This window comes from Chaetura pelagica, unplaced genomic scaffold (genome assembly GCF_000747805.2).
Source record: "Chaetura pelagica isolate M959 unplaced genomic scaffold, ChaPel_1.0 scaffold123, whole genome shotgun sequence".
Taxonomy (NCBI): Eukaryota; Metazoa; Chordata; class Aves; order Apodiformes; family Apodidae; genus Chaetura; species Chaetura pelagica.
Window position 1 is genome coordinate 6,605,451 of NW_009953295.1, and position 23,329 is coordinate 6,628,779.

Genomic DNA, 23,329 nt, shown 5'->3' on the forward strand with positions numbered 1-23,329 from the left:
AATGTAAAAATGTTTTCTTTTATCATTATCCTTAAATTATCACTAAAATGCACAATCATCACACAATATATGATCTTCACGAATGTCACTTATATCAACAACGGAATTCCCCCACCTAAATCAAATTAACATCGTTACAACACAAACAAAGGTGGACAATTCACACACACTCCACCCCTCATCCCTTCACCATAATTACAAAACAATTCCCCACAATTATTCTGCTCTCTAATAATATTCAGTCTATGATCTGGCCCATAAAGATGGAAAATAATACTTGTTTAATTTCTGACAATTCTTGTTTACAATCCTATTCTAATTGCACTGTAGAGGACACACGGTTTCAAAATAAAACTCCTATTAACACAGAAAGTCTAGCAAAGTAGCTATTGTAAAGGTGGCCTTTTATGTGGATGTGTGTAGCTTTTAGAAAATCACAGAAGAATGAGAAAGTATTTGTATTTTTCTAACCTATAATGAGGTTTATGAGGTGTCCATGATGAAATGCAGAGTGCATTTTTTGTGGATTTATACCAAATTTACCATTGTGGATTTCTCTTGGAGTGATAATGGTGTAAGCTACCCCAGCAGGTGGGAAGAACAATGATGGGGAAAAAAATGTGTGCCTAGGGGCATAAGCACTTTTTGCACCCACAGGAGAACTCAGTCAGCAGATTTCTCAAGTACAAATAAGCCTCACATTAGTGGCTAAAACTGGTGAATTAACACAACCTTTGAGAACGTGGATCTTTGAGCATCACTGCCAGAGCTCTGCACTGTTTCCTTGAGGTTACTAAAACCAGATATCAAATTATCTAGAGCAGATGATATAAAATATATGACAAATTTATGGGTGGATTTTTTTCTTGATTTTTTTTTACATTGCCTGTATGTTTCAAAAGGAGTCTGATAGTGAATCTGGCATAGAACCTACTGGTATAAAGGTTCATCCAGCAGAAAAATTTCCACTGTTCCATACTGCTGCATGAGCTTATACCAGTTCAGTGTTGGGCAACATGTGTTGGTGGCATTTTTGACTCATAATTAGGAGAGTTACAGTGGCATCTGCTCTACTGTAAAAATATCCTGTTGTTGAATGGCTAGAGGAGTTGGAAGCTGATAGCCATTTCTGCAAATAAACCTCCTTAGTGGTGTTATCCCTGGATAACTTTGTCTCTCTCTCTGTGTACTGAGCAGGGAGCATTCTGTGAAGAAAATGTTGTATACTTCTCTTATTTTAGCCAACCCCATTTAATTAGCTCTTTTTAGGTAAGTTAAAGTGCTAGTGGGTATGGTTGTAGCAAAAAGATGCATGAACGCTACCAACACAGGTCGTGGCATCATAACAAAGTGACCCAGAACGCTCATTCCCTTGGAGAAAGAGCTGAGCTGAGCTGTGATATGAACCAATGCAAGACAGTTCTTGTCTTCAGCCAAGCACTTTTTGCTGATACAGCAGGGGGCAAATCGGGTACCAGCCAAACCAGATGCCTGTGGCTCCAAGAACCTGTCCATAAACTGTAGCATCTGTCAGGACATGTCTGTTGGAAGAGAATCTAACTTTCCCAGTATAAATCTCCTGAAGATTTAATCAGCAGATGTGGTGATGCCCTTGAAAGGGCTGCAGTTGGACATTTTCTAAGATGTACTGGGATTTAGAATCAGTTTTCTCAGTCTAAAAGAAATTAAATTATTTTATAACATGTTATGAGGCCCACTCATTTTCCAGATTATTTAAGAACTAATGAAACAAGAAAAATGTTTTGAAGACATGCACATTCAGCTGTTACATGTTTATATTATAAAGTATATGCATATTAAGGATGGATCAGTTGTATGGACTACTTGAAGCTGTTGATAGATATCATACAACTCCCCCAAAATGCAGAAAATATACTGTGTAGCAGAGTAGGAGTATACTATATACTAGCTGTAAAAGGAATAACATTTTTCTCATAATTGTTGAATTCATTCTACCTCAGAAACATATTGACATTTAGACTAAAATGTGGTTTTTTGTTTGTTTGTTTGTTTTTTCTTGTGGAACAGTTCCCTGGCATCTGCTTCTTTCCACTGTAGAGGCCTAAAGGATGAAAAGAGCTTGAGACACCCTTTATATTAATATTATTGACATTACCTATTTATGCTTAAAATCCAGAGTCCAGAACCAATTTTAAATTCTTGTCTGTACTACAAAAAAAATAAGGAAAGGGGAAAGAGATGGGTAAAGAGATATATCACAGCACAAAACTCCTAACAATAATGAAATATTACTTCATAGAACCATAGAATCATAGAATTGTCATCAAAGTTGGAAAAGATCTACAAGATCATAAAGTCCAACTGTCTGCCCTACAACTCATAAGCATGAAACCATCTCCTGAAACACCACATCTACCCATTTTTTAACATCTCTAGGGTCAGTGACTCCACCACCTCCCTGGGCAGCCTGTTCCAATGCCTCAATGCTCTTCCTGTGAAGAAATTTTTCCAATATCCATTCTGAACCTCCCCTGATGCAACTCGACCCCATTTCCTCTTGTCTTATCCCTAGTGACTAGGGACACCTGCCTCCTCTCAGGTAGTTATAGAGGGCAATGAGGTTTCCCCTCAGCCTCCTCCAGGCTGAACAGCCCCAGCTCCCTCAGCCCCTTCTCATAAGACCTGTTCTCCAGACCCCTAATCAGCCAAGTTGCCCTTCTCTGCACCCTCTCCAGCACCTCAATGTCCTTCCTATACTGCAGTGCCCAAAACTGCACACAGTGCTTGAGGTGAAGCCTCACCAAGGCTGAGTAGGGGGGCAGGATCATCTCCCTGGTCCTGCTGGTCACACTGTTCCTGATGCAGGCCAGGATGGTGTTGGCTTTCTTGGCCACCTGGGCACACTGCTGGCTCATGTTCAGCCAGCTGTCAATCAATACCCCCAGGTCCCTCTCTGCTGGGCAGCTCTCCAGCCACTCCTCCCCAAGCCTGTAGCAATGCCAGGGGTTGTTGTGGACAGAATGCAGGACCCAACATTTGGCCTTATATGAAGCTCATACAGTTGGCCTTGGCCCATTGATCCAGTCTGTCTAAGTCTCTCTGCAGGGCCTCCCTGCCCACAAGCAGATCGACACTCACACCCAACTTAGTGTCATGTGCAGACTTACTGAGGCTGCACTCTATCCCTTCATCCAAATCATCAATTAAGATGTTAAACAGGAGCAGCCCCAGCACTGAGCCCTGGGAACACCACTTATGACTGGCCTCCAGCTGGATTTAACTCCATTTCATATCTTCATATCTATTCCCTATTTTCATAGAATGCAAAAGCTTTTTCAGTATGTATAGCATTCCTCATATTTGTAGTACATTTTTGTCCTTTGTCATTCAAGTAACCTGGAAAGAATTGCATTGCTAAACAAACAAAAAACCAAACAAAAAAAGAAAAAAAGAAACTGACACAAAATAGGGTTCATTTAAGAAGTTAAACTAATGGATAACTCTAGCAGAGTATAGTCACTATGATTAAAACACAATGCTGCATTAAACAATTCCTGGAGAAAGGCAAAAGACTATCTACATTTTCCTGAATTTTCTACTAGCAATTCTGATTTTCAGCATTGTAGCATACTCATCTATTCTAGTCTCTGAAAGGAAAAAAACAACAACAACAACAACAAACTGTTTAGAAGAAAAATACCAACAGTGGTAATTTTTATGTATACAACTTATTGTAGCATACAATTTTTCAACCGTCATTCAAGTGACATCACAGACATCTAAGGGATGCAGAATGGTAGAGCATGGAACAGGACTTAGAGAAATAATCTAATTTCAAGGAGATGCAAAATGTGAAGGTACTGTACTAGAACTAAGATTAAAAGATAATTTTCAATACACATTTCTTCTAGATGTTGATACTGCATTCCTAACAAGTTTGCAGAGGACATCAAATTGTGGGGAACAGCCAGTATGCTGGAGGACAGGGTTGCCCTTTACAGGCTGAAGGCATGGGCCAACAAGAACTTAATGAAATTCAGCAACGTACAAAGTCCTGCAGCTAGGAAGGGGTAAACCCTTACAATGATAGAGGCTGATGAGCTGGGGAGCAGCTCTGGGGAAAAAGGCCATAGGGGCCTGAGGGCAATGGGCTGGGCAGCAGAAATGGCCAGAAGAATCCAGGGCTGCATTGCTAGGAGCACTGCCAGGAGACTTGGGGAGGTTTCCTCCTGCTCAGCACTCACTTTTAGACCACATCTACATATTGCAGCCAACTTTGTGCACTCACACACAGAATACACAGAAGACATTGCTAAAGTGGGGTGAGATCAGTGGAGGGCCACCTCAGTGGTCAGGGCTAGAGATGTGATGTGGGAGGCTTGTTGACTGAGAAAGGGAAGACTCCACAGACACATCCTTGGAGTTTTTCAATATTTGATTAGACAAAGCTCTGAACAACCCAGTCTGACCTCAAAAATGGCCCTGCTTGGAGCAGGAGGTGCACAAATTTAATTTAGAAATTTACATTTTTTTTTAATCTGAGAGGATGGCTGTGTGCTAAAATGAGAATAATCTTAAATATCAGAGCCCTAGCAAAGGATGAGTCAAAATAAGAAGAGAATATTTGATCACTGCAAGGTCAGCAAACCTTTTTACTACTTTATCTAGAAGCTAAAATAGCAGAGCATTATTATTTTATGAGGAGAGAAAGTCTTCTTATCTTGGAAATAAATATTTGGACACCAACTTCTAAATAGCTTTTCTTTTTTAAAATTTTAGAAAACTTATATTTTAAAGAAATTAAATTTTAAGAAAACCTGATATGAACAATTTACCATCAGGAAATTTCCAGACACTTTGATCCCTTTCTATGACCTAGAAACTAAAGAAAACCTCTTTTAGGATTTTTGTTGTGTCTTAAAAGTATCTGGAGAGATATTTTTTATTGTCAAGTCAGAAGATTTCCATCAGTTATTTAAGAAAGAGCTGGGCACAGGGCAAAAGTCCTGACATTTATGCAGACACTCCATGTGAGTTGTATCAGAATAATTGTCAGGATATGCACTGTGACCATCACCGACATCTCCAAGCTGATTCAACTTTGCTTGATTTTGCAACTAGACAACAAATGATTTATACTTTTCATATGAAATTACTCATTCATAAACCTAGCAGGATGACTGAAAAATAACATTTTCTTCCACAAAATCACTCCAGGAGGATAAGGTTTTTATTCTACTGAGCTTCCAGGTGAAGGCGTACACTAAATTAGTTCAATCTTACTTTATTTAGACCTTAGTTCTTATATTGTATGGAGTGAGGAAAAAGAAAGGGCTGAAAGTCACTATGGAAGCTTTACTTATTCCAAACATCACCCTGAGGCAAAAAAATCACAAGTTTAGAAATTCAGAAATAATTGAATCATCTTCCTGGTAAGAGCTGTGAACATTAATCTGAACGCAGCTGAAACAGTCCTGGCATTAGCTCACAAAGTTTTCTCTTAAGTTTTCTCTTTCTTTTGTGCAGCTGTTGCAATAGATTTTCAAAGAACCTGTCTGTTGGCAAGTACATCTTGTTGGACCAGATCTCTGGAGGCCCCTTTCAGATGAAAAGCAAAGGAAAAGATTACTTTTTCTCTGTTTACATTCCTTCAGTTGGTGAATGAAGAAAAAAATATAATAAAATAGGCATGAAGAGAGCTGAATATCATAATCTGTACTTTTCTAAGATACTAGGGTAGCCATTTCCTGTGAGGAATTACAGCTTTTATGATGTGCTTTCTTTTTCTGATCCACTTGCCTACATGCCATTTCTCTGCTACTAGCTAAGATTTCACTTAGCTAAACGCTAGTGAAACAAAATAGCATCAATTTGTAGTCTAGCCCAATTGACCACATTATCTACTAGATTCATTTTGCTAAAAGGAGTTAAAAATTAGTGGGGAAAGAATTCACATGGAAGTAGCTAGGAAGAAATGGTTAACATAAACAAAAAGCTAAATACAGAACTCTGGATCAATACTTAATTATGCAATACAAGCCACTGCAGATCATGTTATGAATCAGAAATTCTGAATTTTATCTATAAATCCCTTATTCCTTTTATAAAAAATGGCATACAAATGAAACTTCTAATATTCTTTCATTAATTCTAAACAGCTATTAAACCTGAGATCCTGATATTTAATTTATTCATAAAAGCCAGAATATTTTTTTTCACTTAAAGAACAAAAAATTCTTACATTTAAAAAAATATATTGTAGGCATTTGGAAACCCGTCATGCAGTAATTGTCCAAAATCATTATGTGCTGTCCAGTTAAAGAAATTCAGAACAGAGAAATTAAATTGGGCTGTTTCAAAACATCATCTTCATCCTAGTTACAATATTCCGTATGTCTCCTCTCAAACAGAGGTATCCAAAATCTGTGTAATTGTGGTGAGAGGCAGGAAAGGAAACTATTTGTCACTTGATTTGCATGAGCTGGTTGATGAGGCAACTGGTAAGAAATACTCCATTAATATCCTATAAGCGAGCACTTTACTTAAGCTGAATAGATTCAGATATGCCTATTGGAAGCATTCATACACTTCTGGTGCTGTAAAGACTTTTATTACGGCTTGACCTTAATTAAAAAGTGTAATTAAAAATGTACACAAGTACCCTCTCAGTGCTAGCAGCTACAAAATGCCGCATCAATTGTTCTAAAAACATAGACCAAACGTCATATTATCATATTTAGGGGTTTCAGGCCACTGGAACAACAAGAAAGAAGATTTTTTTTTATTTTTTTTTTTCTTGCCAGTTTTACATGTACTATGAAGTAGAATCATGATTTATTCCATCACTGTATATCATCCCAATTCAGCACATTTTATGTTACACACATTTATGAGTAACTAACTTCAAACTCGTGCTTCATCTCACTGGTTTCAGCTGAATCTTAGTATTGTAATAAACGTTAATGTGAAGCAAAATTTGAAGTTATAGATTCATACTGTATGTTGAGTTTTGATTCCCTGTGAAAGATGAGATGTTTAAGTGAGACAGGATGAGGCAAGTAGTACTGGAGACCTAGACTTCAACCTGTCCTAAGCATTGCCTACCTAATTTCTAGGCATATCACCTTATAATACCATTTACTTCTACACAATGCAATGCAGTGTTACGCAAAGATTCCTGAATTATTGCTGTATGGCCTAGGTGTAGCACAGAAAGCACAGTAAGTGAGGCTAATTACCTCAAACGAACCACTGCCCCAATCAGGTTTGGTACTTTTTGCATGGCACTATCTGAGGTGTCTCTCCTACACTCAACAATGAGCCCTGCAGACTTCTCCTTTTGCCTCTCTATAAAGTCAAAAACAAAGTCAGTTTTAATTGGACTTTTGTTACAAAATCTTAATTAATTGATGCTTTATTGCTAGAAAATTCTCAAGCGAGCCAGCGTCACAGGAGGATGAAGCAATATTTGATAATCAGGTTCCAGCTTTAACACAATCAATATGCATGTTGTGGGTGTCATTTAATGTGACATTGCATTAAGAAGCATGGATTAACAAGCTAAATCCCTTCCTTCCCCTTATTAGTCCTGCCCAATGAACCATGTACCTGCACAATCATGTGAAAAGCATGTGGCTTTTGCCTTTGCAGTCTCCATTTCTCCTTCCCATCCAGCCCAGGGTAGTAACCCTGATAAAGCACAATGGTCATCACTGAAAATTCAGCATTATCAGATCAGTCAATTCTTATTAGCTAAGGTGGAAATTATAGTATCTCAGATACATAGTAGTTCCAGACAAAATATAACTTTATAAAGCGCTTTTTTTTTTTTTTTTTTTTTTTTTTTTACATCTAGGTGAGTTTATTGTCCTCCAATGAGATATTTGTGAAGTCTTTCTCTGAAGCACACCAATTTTTTCTAAAATGTTACCTATTCCTTTGACTACTTGGTAAATTCCAAGACTCAATTTAGGTGTAGCCGAACATAGAACTTAAGGACTGCTTTGCTGTGCTGAGAATGAATGACTTAAAAGCTTTACATATGTTTTTAAAAATGTTTTTTAAATTGTCGGATGAGGGGTATTAAGTGTATAAAACCAGGACATGACTTTTCAAAAATAAATACTACTAATCTCTACTATAATCATAAAGTTACAGAATAAGAAATGGCAATATTTTTATTTCTTTAGATCTTTCATGTGAATATGAGAGAAAAACATATTCTGCTTAGTGAGGAAAAGCTGCCTTGCACTTTTCACTGTTTGATATGTAAACAGGAATAAGATAAAGACAAAGCAAAACAGTTGACATCAATGAAGTAAATGACATTTACAGAACATGATAATGAATAGCTTCTGGCTTTTTTTCTCTGAGGGAAACGGGGCATATTCTAGTGCTTTTTTTTCCTTTGTCTCCAGCTTTTAAAGCTATTCTAATCTGAGGAAATTTTACATTCTTTGAACCGTGTTAGGCTGTAGCACTTAATTACCGGTAACCATTTAAGTGCATAGATTTCTGCTCAAGACTAGTGCAATAAGGCACCAAAGCCAGTATTTAAAAAATAAGAATAACTTTCTTAATGCTGAGAGGTAAAGTATCAGCACAATATTAATAAATAAAACATTGTAGAGAGATTTACCGATAGCCAGAACCCAGCTCTTATTTTTATTTTTCTAAACTAAGAAAAAAAACCACTTTATGTCTTTTGTAAATGTGTTTCAGTACAGAAAGCTTATATTAGCCTGTCTGTTATCAGTAAATAGTTTTACCTCCAGATTTTCAGAAGATAATATTTAAAATAATTCTGTAAGTTTTTCCATACTATGAAGTACGTAAGTTTTTACAGATGATAGATATACTCAAATGGAAAGCAAAGAAATACAGTTTGATCTTTATTCTCAAAATGTCAAATGTCTTTAGGCTAAAATCAGAGAAATGTTTGTTTTAAAAAAAAATGTATTTATATTCCTGTGGAATAGGATTAAATTAGAGATTCAAGCCTTCTGTTCCTACAATTACATGAACATAGAAATCTAGGTTAATTCCATTGAATTAACAACAGGTATGTTTCAAAATGGAATTTTTCACACCTCTGGTGACATGAAAATAAATAATAAAGGCAGTATAACTTGTCGGACTGTTTCTCTGACTTACAGTATTCAGTATTTTACAGGACAGTATTACTTGGGAGATCATAATTCTGTGAATTATCACTTTACAGGTATAATTTTGAAGCTGTATATACATTAAATAAGGAGCAAAATGATATGATGATTACAAAGTAGAAAATATGGTGCACTGCTGAACATGTAAAGAATATAAGTCAGTCTGTGTGCAAGTGCAAACTGGCCCTATCCATGTCCTGAAATGTTTCAGAAATTGTGTTTGAACTTTGCTCCTACAACCAAGAGTAATTTTGTGTTCCTGTGTTCAGACTTACTTTGGCACTAGTTGACAGGTAGATGTCATTAAATTTATGAGCCTCAAGGCATTTCTCCACCAGCAATTGTTACTTTAAAAATGCTGATTCATTAAAGAAAACTTACTGGGTTAAGAGCCACACACAGTATGAGATCTAAGATTTAAAAAGTGCTCTGGGTACCTCCTTGTAGCTTTCACCAATATCCACTTAAAACATTCATATATTTCATTTAAACCCTGATTGTACTTCACAGACCAGTTTCAGATCAGCTGATTCACAAGAAACCCTCTTCTTCTCTTACATAAAGGCATGGCCATGTGTATTCAGGTATGTATACTAAACAAAAAATTCTGAACAGTAAGATCCCTGTAAAGCCCTTTAACTCAGCCCCCCAAAAACTGAGGCCCCCTGAGACACTAGTCGCTTTAGTGACTTGAAATATTGGAAAATATACATCATTTAGGCAAGAATGAGACTTTTAAAGGATTATTTGTATCATTAATTAATCAATAACAATTATTTACCTATTATGGGTTTAAAAAGTCTCACACAATACAGGAATATGAGTTGGGACAGTACCTAACCTTACCCACTTGTTCTACACAGCAAGAACATTCTGCTTTCTACTTTAAATGGAGTAAATACGTACGTATTTATGCATGTTATCTATTTAGCAATCAACCAGCCACATAATTCCTGGTCATCCCTTAACGTAAACAGAGGGTCCTGCTTTTTTGCACAGCCAGCAAGCTAAATGACACTGAGTACATGGTTCAGTTACAGAGACTTCATGGCTGCTCGCCCACTCTCAGCAACACCTGCCTTGCCTCGCTCTGCCCTGGAACCCATTTCTGTCTCAAGTCTATACCCAGGACCACCAAAAAGGAGAATAGGATAGATGTGTGTGTGTGTGTGTATTTCTCATAGCTTCTCAGCTTTCTCATGGATGAAAGCTCACAAATGAACTACTTCTGACCTTACATTTCCCATGGTGTCTTCCACTGTCTCTCACAAGACAGAATGTACTAAAGACCCATAAGCTGCATACTCAGCAAACCTGAAGCAAAGTTTACAGACTTTGCACATTGAGAACTCAATTGAAGGGCTGTATCTAAGCAGGTTACTTATGTCCTGAAGTTACACTGACTTTACACTATATAAAAGGAACTGGCCTTCTTAAATTAAGAGAATTTGCAGATATACTACAGTACTTCCATGGTTTGTGCATTGAAACAGAATAAAGAGTCTTATTGCTAAAATCCACACTGCATTTACAAACTGGGATTTGCAGCTTGTGCAATTTGGTTCAGTAGTCAAGCTAGGTTTGTATCAAAATACATTCTTTACTAAATAAAATGAAATAATAGAATAAATAAAATAAACACAAGAAAGATAACAGCAGAACAAATTACACCTCGGAGTAGCCCTTTTCCCCCTCCTATGATATATAGGAAGAGATTGCAGAGTACTATAATTCATGTTTAAAAAACAGGCTCCAAAATAAACTATAGAACCAAAGAATTTCATAGCACGTTCCAGTATGAACTTAAGGTCTAACTTAACTCCATAATATACTCACTGAAGTTAAGTTCATCATAGCACATATTTTGTTAGATGCTGCTCCATTCCTCGTATTTGCTACCTAGTTGAGAAGTCCTGTTTAAATAGGGGATTAGGTCTGGAAATATGGGAAATATATATTATGGGGATGAAAATCTACTGGGAAAGTAATCACTGGAAATGGGGAAAGGACTGCAGGCACAAAAAAGTACAGATGTATCTCTAATAGTGAATCTGAAACCAAAGAATGACATACGACAGTCTCCTTTTCCAACAAATTACCCCACTGAATAAAGGATTTTCCTACTTAATAGTACTATTTTCAGTATTCATTTTTACTGTGAAAGGCCACAGACTTTTTTTTACAAATTCTTAAAACTGTTCTTCGCTTTTGTAATCCTCATCTTGGGTGAAGAAGGCAGGCCACGAAACTAGCAACAAAATAAACACTGCAATTGCTGTGTAAGTTTATTCCTAAGGTACAAGACCAGCTTGGTAAACTGATTTCTACCCATTTAATGATCTAGTTATGTTAAAATTTCATAAAGGTCAATTCAAAAATTAGAAGGTGCTGGTATTTGTCATAGGTGATAAATAAAATGTCTCTGTACTTGTGGTTACAAATGTAGTTTGTTTATCAAGTGGCATTTCTACATTGTTTCAGTGCCCTTTTACATCATTTTAGTCAGCAAAAAATTTCTACAAAGTTTTTTTTGTTTGTTTCAGAGGACTTCCTTGATTTGCCTATTTCCTCATGCAAACTGAATTTGATCTATTTTTCTCACCTGTATGACTACGATTCAATAAATGCTGAAACTTCAAATCAGATAAGCAGAGGGCTTAGCACAGAGACAGGTCACAGACCAAAATGCCTGTTAGGATGCACATAATTTCATATATGTTTTTTTCCTTGAAACACTCTGAAGTACTCCCATTCAGCTCTCCCTAGTGTGTCTCCTTGTCTGATCCAGCATGCTGTTTGCACAGATCTGATAAAAATACAGATTTCCCTGGTTAGATAGGCTAAAAGCTATAAGCAACTGTGAAAAGTATTAAGCCTTTAAAAAATCCCTGTACTATTTAACATCTGCTGGCTGCCAATCAAAGGTGACTCAAAACTATTCAAACTATACTTGGAACTATTTTTGTTTACTTTCAATATCAACCACGAAGTACATCAAATTCAATATGATTTATGTTGTACTGTGCTAAGCTGCACCAATAGCACTTTGTGCTATGATTCCTAGAGATGTGTCATAAACTAACTGGAGATAAACAAGACCTGTATGTAGAATAAAGAAGTTCCAAAGATCATCTGGGTAATGGGTGATTCAGTGCAATATATTCCTGCATCATTCTCTCCAGCATTACATCGCCTAAAATAATTTCAGAAACCATGACTGACGAAGCTGCCATTTTAAGGAGCTGTATAAAACTGAGATTGTAATATCTACTAGTCATTAGCACTCAACACATTCAGAAGACTTATCATTCATTACTTGTAGACTTTAGAGAAAACTCAATTTGAGTAGTTATATTTTAACTACAAAAAAAAAAATATCTGTGTGCAAATCCAGTAGGAATCAAAGGAAACTGTGAATGGCACTAACCCGACACAATCAGGTTTACCTCAGTGTAGAGGTTATTTTGAGTTATGATTAATGAAAGAACTAAAGGAAGAAAACTATGCTACACATTTGGTTGACTTTTCCTGACTTTCCCAGAGAGGGTTGACTACAGTAACTGTAAAGTTACTCCAGTGAAGCAAGAAATTCAAGATAGCTCAGTGTCTCAGTGAAAATGGTAAGTTCAAACAGTGGTGAGAGGAATCGTCTCTTAGATCTAACACTAAGCTGAGATGAGCTGGGTTCAATGACTGAGCCTTCCATGTGCCAATAGTAATTTCTTAAATGACCCATTCCTGAATGTAAATTCACCTACAGTAATTGTATCAGGATGACTCTAAGAGAGACTTTTGAAATATAAATTGCAGAACTATATTATCACTCTAGATTTATGCAATGTAATAGCTAAGTGGTTTCAGGAGCTGAATCCACCAAATCTCCAATCTCCCCCCACACAGGAGATGATTAGCATCCTAGTAAAGTGCAGAGATATATTTTGTACTTAAACTAAAAGCCAAATGAGCTCTTCTACCATTTTTATAAGTGAGTAATCACATCTACTTTTAAGCTAAGGTTTCTACGGCAATTTCATCCCTTGGAGCTACATCCATTTTCAGTCTGACGTGAAATACTGGTGGGCTGCCTTAACAGTCAGCACTTAATTCCTTCAACTGAGAACTAAATTTAACCTCTCACTATATATAACTTCCACAGATCTCTGGAGATTTCTTTTTTCTAACAAAAGGTTGAACTTGGCCCAGAAACTTTAGGTGTAAGATACCATCAACAGAATTCACAACAAATTGGAAAGTCATCTGGTTCCTATTGTGTTTATTTTTGTATTTTCTTTCTCCATTTTAAGCAATTAATTCCAAATGATGCTTTATTGTGTGTTTAGTTTTCTCTTAAAACTAAGACAAATGTATGTTCTGTCTTCAGCAGATGTTATAGATCCCACTGCCCTTAACTACCAAGCTTGTTTCTTTCTCTTGGATAAAATATTTTCATTTTTTTTCTGCCTCCTACCCTTTATCTTTCATGTCACAGACAGATTATTCTCCTCTTATTTTCTGCATGTGTTCCCATAGCATACTTCCCCCAAATAAGACAAGAAAGACAAAGCCTCTCAATCAAAGAAAATCAAACACAGCAAATGGTGTCATGCCAAGGGAAACAAAGTAAATGCAAGTTTGTGGATTAAAACTAAATATACAGAAACAGACTGACCAGAGCTATAAAAAGGCAAAGGTCAAAGTGGTTTATATGTCTGATACTATTTTTTTCTGTTCCAAACTGCTCACTGGCACCAAATGTAGAATACCAAAGATTACTGGATCACAGAATCACAGAATCATTATGGTTGGAAGAGACCTTGAAGATCATTGAGTCCAATGATAATCCAACTAACACAACAACTAAACTATATCCTGAAGCACCACATCTAAAAGCTTCTTGAACACCTCCAGGGATGGCAAATCCACCACCTCACTGGGCAGCCCATTCCAAGGCCTCACTACTCTTTCAGTAAAGAAATTTTTCCTAATATCCAATATAAACCTCCACTGGCACAACTTAAGCCCATTTCCTCTCATGCTATCACTAGTTACTTGGGACAAGGGACCAACACTGGTCTCTCTACAACCTCCCTTCAGGTAGTTGTAGTAAGCAATAAAATCTTCCCTGAGCCTTCTCTTCTTTGGACTAAACTAAGTTCCCTCAGTCTCTCCTCATACAACATACCCTCCAAACCATTCACCAGCTTTGTTGCTCTTCTCTGGACACGCTTCAGGACCTCATTGTCTTTTTTATACAGTGGTGCCCAGAATTGAATGCAGTATTGAGGCTGTGGCCTCACCTGTTCCGAGTATAGGGGGACAATCATTTCCCTACTCCTGCTGGACACTGTTTTTGATACAGGCCAGGATGCTGTTGGCCTACTTGGCCACCTGAGCACACTGCTGGCTCCTGTTCAGCTGGACGTCCACAAGAACTCCCAGATCCTTTTTCTACCAGGCTGCTTTCCAGCTACTCTTCCCCAAGCCTGTAGTGTTAATTTGGGTTATTGTGACCAAAGTGCAGGACCTGGCCCTTGGTCTTGTTAAACCTCATCCTCTTGACCTCAGCCCATCCATCTAACCTGTCCAGATCTCTCTGCAGAGCCTTCCTACCCTTGAGCAGATCAACACTCACGCTCAGTTTAGTGTCATCTGCAAACTTGCTGAGGGTACACTGAATCCCCTCATCTAAATCACTGATAAAAATATTAAACAGAACTAGCCTCAATATGGAGTTCTGGGAAACACCACTTTTGATTGGCTACCAGCTGGATTTAACTCCATTTATCATAACTCTTTTGGCCCAGCCATCCAGCTAGTTTTTAATCCACTGAAGAGTCCACCTGTCTATGCCATGGGCTGCTAGTTTCTCAAGGAGAATGCTGTGGGAGATGGTGTCAAAGGCCTTACTAATGTCTAGGTAGACAACATCCACAACAGATACCTGAGTTCCTTTAGGACAACACAGAAATATGAGGAGGAGTGCCTTGGCTCTACCATACCACTCTAAACACATGATTTACTCCTGAAAAAAACATCTGATTTGTTCATTTACACACAGTTAGCTCTACACCTTTGGCTTGTTAGAACTATGATGGAGAGAAAAACAGCTGTTGAAAAGAGAGGTAATAATGAAGAATTATTTCTTTACCTCTGAGAGGCTGCCAATAGAGTGCTGTACATTCTCTGCCACTATTCAATCAATATGTATGAAGAATAATATAATGAAGAGGGGATTGTTAACATCAAATGAAAGAAAATACCCAGAGGAGTATGAGTTTCAGATCTACACTCTCAAACAAAGCAGAAATTCTACAGCATGTATTCTGAAAGCCAGACAAATAACAAGTGCACTTGGGACCTAAGACAAAGACACTGAGCTAAATCTCAGACATATTTTACTACTTTTACTTTGTTAAATAAAAATATATATATATATATTCTTGGATTTCATGTAAACCAATTATTAAACATCAATGGAGCTGTATTTTCTTAAAGGATCCTTTGGGAATAGAGCAGTAATGTTAAAAGCAGCTAATGTTGAAACGGAATAAATAATTAAAATATTAAAATCCAAAGCTAAGGTACGTCTGCTTTCAAGTAGAAAAATACTGTTTTGGACATCCTGACATGTAATTAAATTGCAGGTGAGCAGGTGTGTATATAACTAACCCTGAATTCAGAGTGAACAACTCAAAACAACTGCACAGACAGATACTCAAAACAAATATTGTGAGATGAAGTTAATAACATAGAAGTACACTTTGTATATGACGTGTATGTATCTGCAAATAGAAAAACAACCACTTAATTTGCAAAATAAAGTAGATGACACAAATACAGATTTCAGTTCTGTTTTGAAAATAGAAGCTGTGTTCCTGATTATATCTCCTGTACTTGCAATGCTAATCACTAGTAATCTTGTAGGACACAAATATCTACGAATCACAGAAAGAGGGGGATTAATAAAGAGGAAATGTAGTCAATTTTCAGAACGATGCTGTAGAGCATTACATTTATCACTGACACTATATTGTTAGCTGTTTCCTGAACATTAAGGTGCACAATGATGATCCTAGGGAGGAAATTTTAGTCTACATGGTCCAGTCATCATACTTGTCCTATTAAAAAACCCTCAAAAATTTCTTAGCTTCTGTAAACTAACAGGCTGCTCAGAGTTCCATCTAATTTTCATTAAAATATGAGTCTAACCTTAAATATTAGACTAAGCTTAAAAGCTTTGCTGAATAGAAGTGAAGCACATGAACAAGAAAAATGAGATCAATTAGACCACTGAGCAACACTTTAAAAAATTGATATTGGATGCAAAAACCCCCAAACTTAGTTAGGCTTTGTTGTATTTTTTGATCTTATGATACATCTGAAAACATGTACTGTAAAATGCTACATTAGAATTAAATACAATTATACATTTAAAACATGTTAACACAACATATATTTTCAGGTGTCCATCCTTAACAAAAATAAGTGAGTTAGTCATGATTATTATTATCCAACATAATAAATCACACATCAGTCATTTAATGATGTTGCCACTCAACTTTTCCTCCTTTGAAGTATGAAGAGCAACAGCGATGCCTGAAGATCATTCTCTAAGTGATTAATGGAGCCTGAATTTCAAAGAAAGAATAGGAGAGAAAAAGCGAACTAAGGGGAAAATAATAATAATTTCTTTTGCTCCAATTCCTGTTCATTTCCAGGGAGGAAAAAAGAGTAAAACAAGTTAAATAACCTCATAAACCATATTTACTCATAAAACCTGCTGAATGAGAAAGACAAAGGAAAATTGAAGAAGGTAAGAGTACTGGGGTAAAGACTGTCACCAGTTGGTGACAAGGAAAGTGGAAGCTAAAATTATAAGAGGGCAGGGAAAAACACATTAAAGACAACAATGTGAAAGTGCCTTTTGCTGGAATATGCTTATGATATACACAGAGTAAAGACAGTTCAATCTTAAAAATAAAAATCGGTTAAAAAATTCAGACATCAATAAACCCAGGGTAAACAGGAAAAGAATAAATGGTATGCAGCAAAAGTAAGCAAGGAAAATAATAAAAGAAGAAGCAAAAGACAACAGAAAATTTATACTATTTTTTGATATTTAAGTTATTTCAGGTTACATTCATACAAAACTCACTGAAGCAAGTTTAAACCTGCTCCAGAATATCAGACAAATATATCTGCTTCTACTTCCTCCATTACTTTTCTAATAACTAGCTGGTGTAGTTTAGTTGTCAGATCTCTCTGGAATTTAAGTAAATGGAATTTGCCTAATTTCATTTGGAATCTAAAGATTTTATCCTTAAAATAGTCCTAATGTTGTGACTCAGATTTTTGCAGCAGTATTGTACGAAGATAGCTAAGGAACAAACAAGCACACTTAAAGTTTTCAGCAGGCAGCTGAAATATAAGTAAATAGTATCAGGAAGATGCAAACTGATTATTTATTGTTTTATTATTTTGGAACCACATAATTTAAAGCAAAGCAAACCAAATGCAATTTTAACTTTTGTTTAAGATTTCACATATTAACTTATTGTACTGAAATGATTCCAGCAAAACTAAATGAGAGTTAACTACCACCGCTTTTGAAATCCATATTTGAAACTGAATCTTCACATTACCTCATTACTTAGAAAGTCGGTCAAGCATGCTTGAAAAGTTTTTATATCCTTATGGTCCTTTGCTGTTTAGGCACGCTAACATATATAGTATGTGCTATGTGTATCACTGTATGGTCTTATAAGTATTAATTCATTTAAAATGCAGTCTTTTTAGAGAAAGGATTGTGCTGCATGTAATCAAGTTAGGACAGAAAAACGTGAACAGTATCAAAAAAATAGAGATGTACTTGTTCAACCAGAACTTGAATGTTTGTTTCCAATTTAAAAGACCTTCAGATGAGAAGAGGGAACATGGAAGAAGCAGTAAAATGGGAAAAAAAATGTTGAGTATAAATACATTTGATATATCTATATATGTGCATGCACACATCAGCTCAAGGTAGAGTACTTTGAGACACCTGAGAAAAAAGAAAGTTAAAAAAAAAAAAAAGTTCCCTTTGAAACTTTAAGAAATATTTTTTTAAATCCTAATGACTCCAAAAATGTCTTTGAAAATCTTATTTTACAATAACCTAAGCTTCACCTTTAAACCCCTCAGCTGTTATGAAAAGTGTCTGCAAGCAGGAAAAAAAATAAATCAAATTGTATTAGATGCAAAATTGAAGTTAGGTTGGATAGCCGAGGCCAGACAACTTTTTCTCAGAGTGCTCCAGTTACTTTTGGCAGAGTAAAACTTTTTCAAGAATAATTCCAGTATAATGATTTGAAGATTAAGTCTCTACTCAACATTCATTACAATAGAAGTATGTGGAAGTCAGATAATAGAAAGATGATAAATTTCACACACTGCCTTTGAGAATCACCTATATATAGTCATCCAATCTTTAAAATTCCTTATCCTCTGTAAAATATCAATTGCACTTCTAATTTTGGAAGGTCTTGGTTCATGTGTTAGTAGGGTGGCCAATGCTAAGTACAGAAAAATGAACATGAAGAAAGTAGAAACGAGTGATAAGTTATCTGTATGATTTATTGTAAGATTAAAAATTAGGTTGTGAAATGAATAGGAATTGTGAGACTGATTCAGGTTTTACCTCTTCTTCACTCATCTATTTACTAAGAACTTAAATGCCAAAAGATCCACGGCAAAAAAATCTTAAGGGTGACACAAGAACTACGAATCATTAGCCTGATAGTTGCCTCAACAACTGCCATGTATTTAAAGTGTTAATTAAGCACAAGATTACAGGCAATATGCTAAAGAAAACACACATATTGAAGAAAAAAAAAATGTATGCAGGGAGGGCAATTAATAGAGAACTTTGAAGATTTAGCTGTTTTTTGATAATGTGGGAAAATATTAGATATTCATTAACTCTTATTAAAAACTGATGAAGGATCTTCAATGATTCTGCAAATTTCTTGAATGCCCTTTGCCCCTTCAAGGGTTTAGCTGCCTGGGCTGTGCAGCACACCTTTTTGAGACCCACCATGACTCAAAAGTGGCTTTTGAGCTTAGGTTGCTTGCTGCTGGCCTGATTTGGGTTCAGCCATGTCTGTGCCCAGCTACAGATAGTCCTGACCTGTGGGGTCATGTCCCAGTCTGGTCACCTCCTGATCACATTCCCATGGCCCTGCCCTGCTCTCTGGGTAGCATCTGACTGCACTGACCATCCCTGAATCTGCTTAGTGCCCTGGGGATGTGCCAGGAGGGCAGGGGTAGCACACAGAACCACCTACATCCTGGAAAAGGTATTGAAAACTCACAATTCAAAAGAGGCCTAGATAAACTGTTGCTAGTATTTGAGAATTAAGTCAAGATTTGAAAGTCTCACTCGGTATGATTTACCTGGATGTGTCTGACAAGATAATATTTAAAGAAAAGCATACAAGATAGGCTGCTAGTATTTCCACTGAAGAATTAGGAAGGGGTGTAGGCCAAGTGGAATTAGAAGGACTTGACCGTCATGGTTATTTAGCTGCAGGGATGGTAAGCCTAACACCTGCCAGCACAGCTTTTTTCCCATCCTGTGCTCATATCACCCACAATGGAAAAGTCGAGAAACCTCTGAGTTTGAGCTTTATCTTCCTGCAAAATTTAAATAAAATTAATGCCACTTTCCTGGTTGCCTGGAGCTTTATCTTGTCAGCAAGATTTAAAACTAAATTTGATTCTCAACAGTGAAGTTTGTGGGGTCTCAAAACCAGACATTATTGGGGAGAGACTGATAATTTGGTACAACTAACTTGCGCTGACTTTAGGCACACTAAGTCTAATGGCAGTTTGGTGAAGTGATGTAACGTGGCACTTCATAGAAAAATTATTATTCCAGCAGTACTATCACCTGTGGGAATATCTGATGTAACCCTTCAAGATCTAGCTATTTCATTCACAGTACTTAGATCCAACAAATTTTGTAAGACAGGTCTAACAGTTGTTTGGATTTCCCTCTAGTCATCAGAAACAGGTATCAGCAACAGGTAATTTCTGAAACAAAGGGATCAAAATGTTATTGTGTAACTGCTTCTGTGAATTTTTATGGACACAGCTGGGCTTTATGAGGGTAGTGCAAGTTTATATCAAAGTGATTATCTATGAGGAAAAAATTACCTGTCAGGCTTGAATACAAGGAAATAGCATAAAGTATCACAAGACTGGAAAGTCCCTAAAATGTGGAGTTTTCCAATTATGTGGGATTAATGAAAAAAACCCAACAAATTTTCTCTATGAATTTAACTTTTATTATTAGACTGCCACAGCTATATTTGTAGATGAATGGCATAGCTAGAGGAAAGTGCTATTTTCAAGACTGATAATTCTTTCTGCTGCATCTTAAATGAGAAAATAGTCACATGATTGGAAAGAAAAATGGCATGCAAAGATACACGGAGAGAAAAGAAAGAGAGAAGGCATCGAAATATACAACGTCTTCCTGGTTTTATATCTGTAGCAGTTAAAAAAGCAAGAGGTTGCCTCCTAAGTTGGTCAAACTGGGGACAGCTGGAGCTAGTGGCCACTCATAATCTTGAAAATTCTCCTTCTGAGCTCTTGCATGTGAAGGAAAGGAAGAGTGATATTCAGTATGGACAACATTAGAATAATCACCATTTTGCACACATTGTATTAGTTCTTGTTAGAAAAGATGATGACTGGAAACACACACACAAAAATCAGGCATATGCCTTTGTACTTAATGCCTCTAAATGTCTTCTGGGATCTTTTATACATTATTCACTTTTTCTCACTGTAATCTCCAAGGTCACTCTGAAGATCAGCCTTATTGTACAAGAGTTGGAATTTCCTCAATCACCAAGCAAAGAAGTTCTGATCAGTTTAGATTTTAATGAGAAATTCAATCACTAAAATTACTGCTTTATCACTGAAATTAAGACAGTTTTCTTATTTGCAATGAGAAGGACACCTACACTGAGAAACTGTAAAAGAAGATACACCAGTCCTATGAACTTATACACAGCTACTGTTGCAGAAGAATGTCACTGCTTTTTAAGCATGGTGGGGGTGGTGGGGTAGGAAACAGCATAGGCAGAGAGAACACACACTACAGTGCACATCATTGCTCTGTGGGAAGAAGGAAAGTTTTGCATATCTGGGAACAGCAATCTGAAAATACAAACACAAAATGCACTCCCCAGCCTTAGTCCAGCTTCTGCATGAATGTGTATATTAGCATTTTCCTCTGCTCAAAGTTGTTTAGTTTTACACATACACCTTATTTACAAGCAGTATATTTCAACCTCTAAACGTTGGTTGACAAAGATCTGACGTTACAATGGAGGACTACAAAAGATCTGTCAGAATCACCCTGCAATACTGAGAGCATTGTATGAGTTTGCCTATGATAGTTAAGGCCGTAACAGTACAATTAATTAGGAGAACTAGCAATCTTGTTTAAACTGAAAATGGTGAGATCGAGTTGACCAGCTGCCAAATCCACTGCCATTTCTGAAACAATTTTCTATCGTGCAGTAGCCTTAAGCTATCACAGAATCATAGAACTATTCAGGTTGGGAAAGACCCTTGGGATCACAGAGTCCAATCATCATCCCTACTCTACAAAGTTCTCCCCTGTATTCCTAATATACATATACAAATGTGATGACATGATTTTTAATGACAGGATGTTTGAGTATCTTACATAGACCTATCGCACAAAGACATTCTTCTATTGTTGGAATATCATATTGCTAATATGAAGCAATTATTCATAATAATTAAAGCAAGTCTTCCCACTTCCTTTTCTGTAAGTTTTTTCCCCTGCATATTTTCTTTCCTCTCTTTCTCTTACTCTTTTAGTACCCTTTCTTCAGCAGGGTTGAAGACCGTTTACAAGCCGATCTGTCACCACTGGCACTCTCTTCTTTGCTCTCTGTTTCACTTTGGTTGCAAGATTATTACTAAGGTACCTACTGTAACTATGAGGCTAAAAATAATGTGCTAGAAAAGCTAGTACATACTTTTATTATGAGGCTAAACTTCACAGCCAGAAAGCAATGCTCGTAGTAATCGACTGTATCTGCACCTCACAAAATACAAAGAGTAAATCAAGAGTAAATTGAGAATATAACTTCAAATCTCTAATCTCTCTATATTACATCATCATGAAGATAAACAAAGTTCTTTTGAAACACACCAAATCAATATAAATTTTGGAAATTTCAATCAAGGATCTGCTGATAAAAATCAGCTTCCAAAAGTAATGAACACATGGGAGTACTGTTGTTAATCAAAAAGCCTTAACTTGCCCTTTCAAGACTCTCTTTCAATTTCCGATATGCTGCCCCTGATAAATCTTGAAAAATGATCTTACCTTTCAGAAACTGCTTCTGCTTTTCTCTTTCATGATGCATGTGCACGGTGGGAGATGTATTCGTTCAGTTCCCTCCCTATATAGATTTAGATGGCTTGCTGCTTTAAGAACTTAGTTGTATATTGGTTCAATGAAAGGGGCCAGCTATTTCTCTTCATTCGCTGCCCTAGCAGTCATAATGCTTGCAAGAACATACATTTGAGGTGCAGAGCTGAAGATCCCTCTCAGGATGGCATCAAACACAACACAAGTACAACCTAACAACTCCCTCTACACACTGGGGTGAAACCCCAGCCTTACTGAAACTCTCAGTCACTCCAAAGGGGAGGGATTTCCTCTTTTAGTTATTTACATTAACTCTTGATTCAGTTATACACTGTTTAATATATGAACTACTTCTCACCTTTTATGGCATAAAGTCTAACAAAAATCACTATTGATAATATTTCTTTGACTCTTTAAAGTATTTTTCCTTAAAATGAGAATAGAAAACCAATGCTATGTCTCCTATCTCATATTACAATAGCTTAAGCAAAGAATGGAAAAAAATAGATGTATCTTGTGATCTTAGCAGCCTTTTATTTACTAAGATTGTTCAATCTTGTACATAAAGGTGCAATATTAAACAATGCAGAGAGAAACAGAGAAATTATTGAAAAGCAGTTGGGCATGAACCACCTATAGTTTCAAAAGAGTTGTTACCTAATTATATTTGCTGTTAGAGTCAAGATTACACTTGCTTAAAGCAAACATGACAGATTCACTTATTGAT

The 23,329-nt window shown here is 36.6% G+C and overlaps 1 protein-coding gene across 1 annotated transcript in view; it reads right to left on the reverse strand.

Moving 5' to 3' along the window:
• The window catches only part of MYO16 (myosin XVI), a 277,452-nt gene that overhangs the window by 117,580 nt on the left and 136,543 nt on the right, over window positions 1–23,329 (reverse strand). The gene's annotated exons all lie outside the window — the stretch shown is intronic.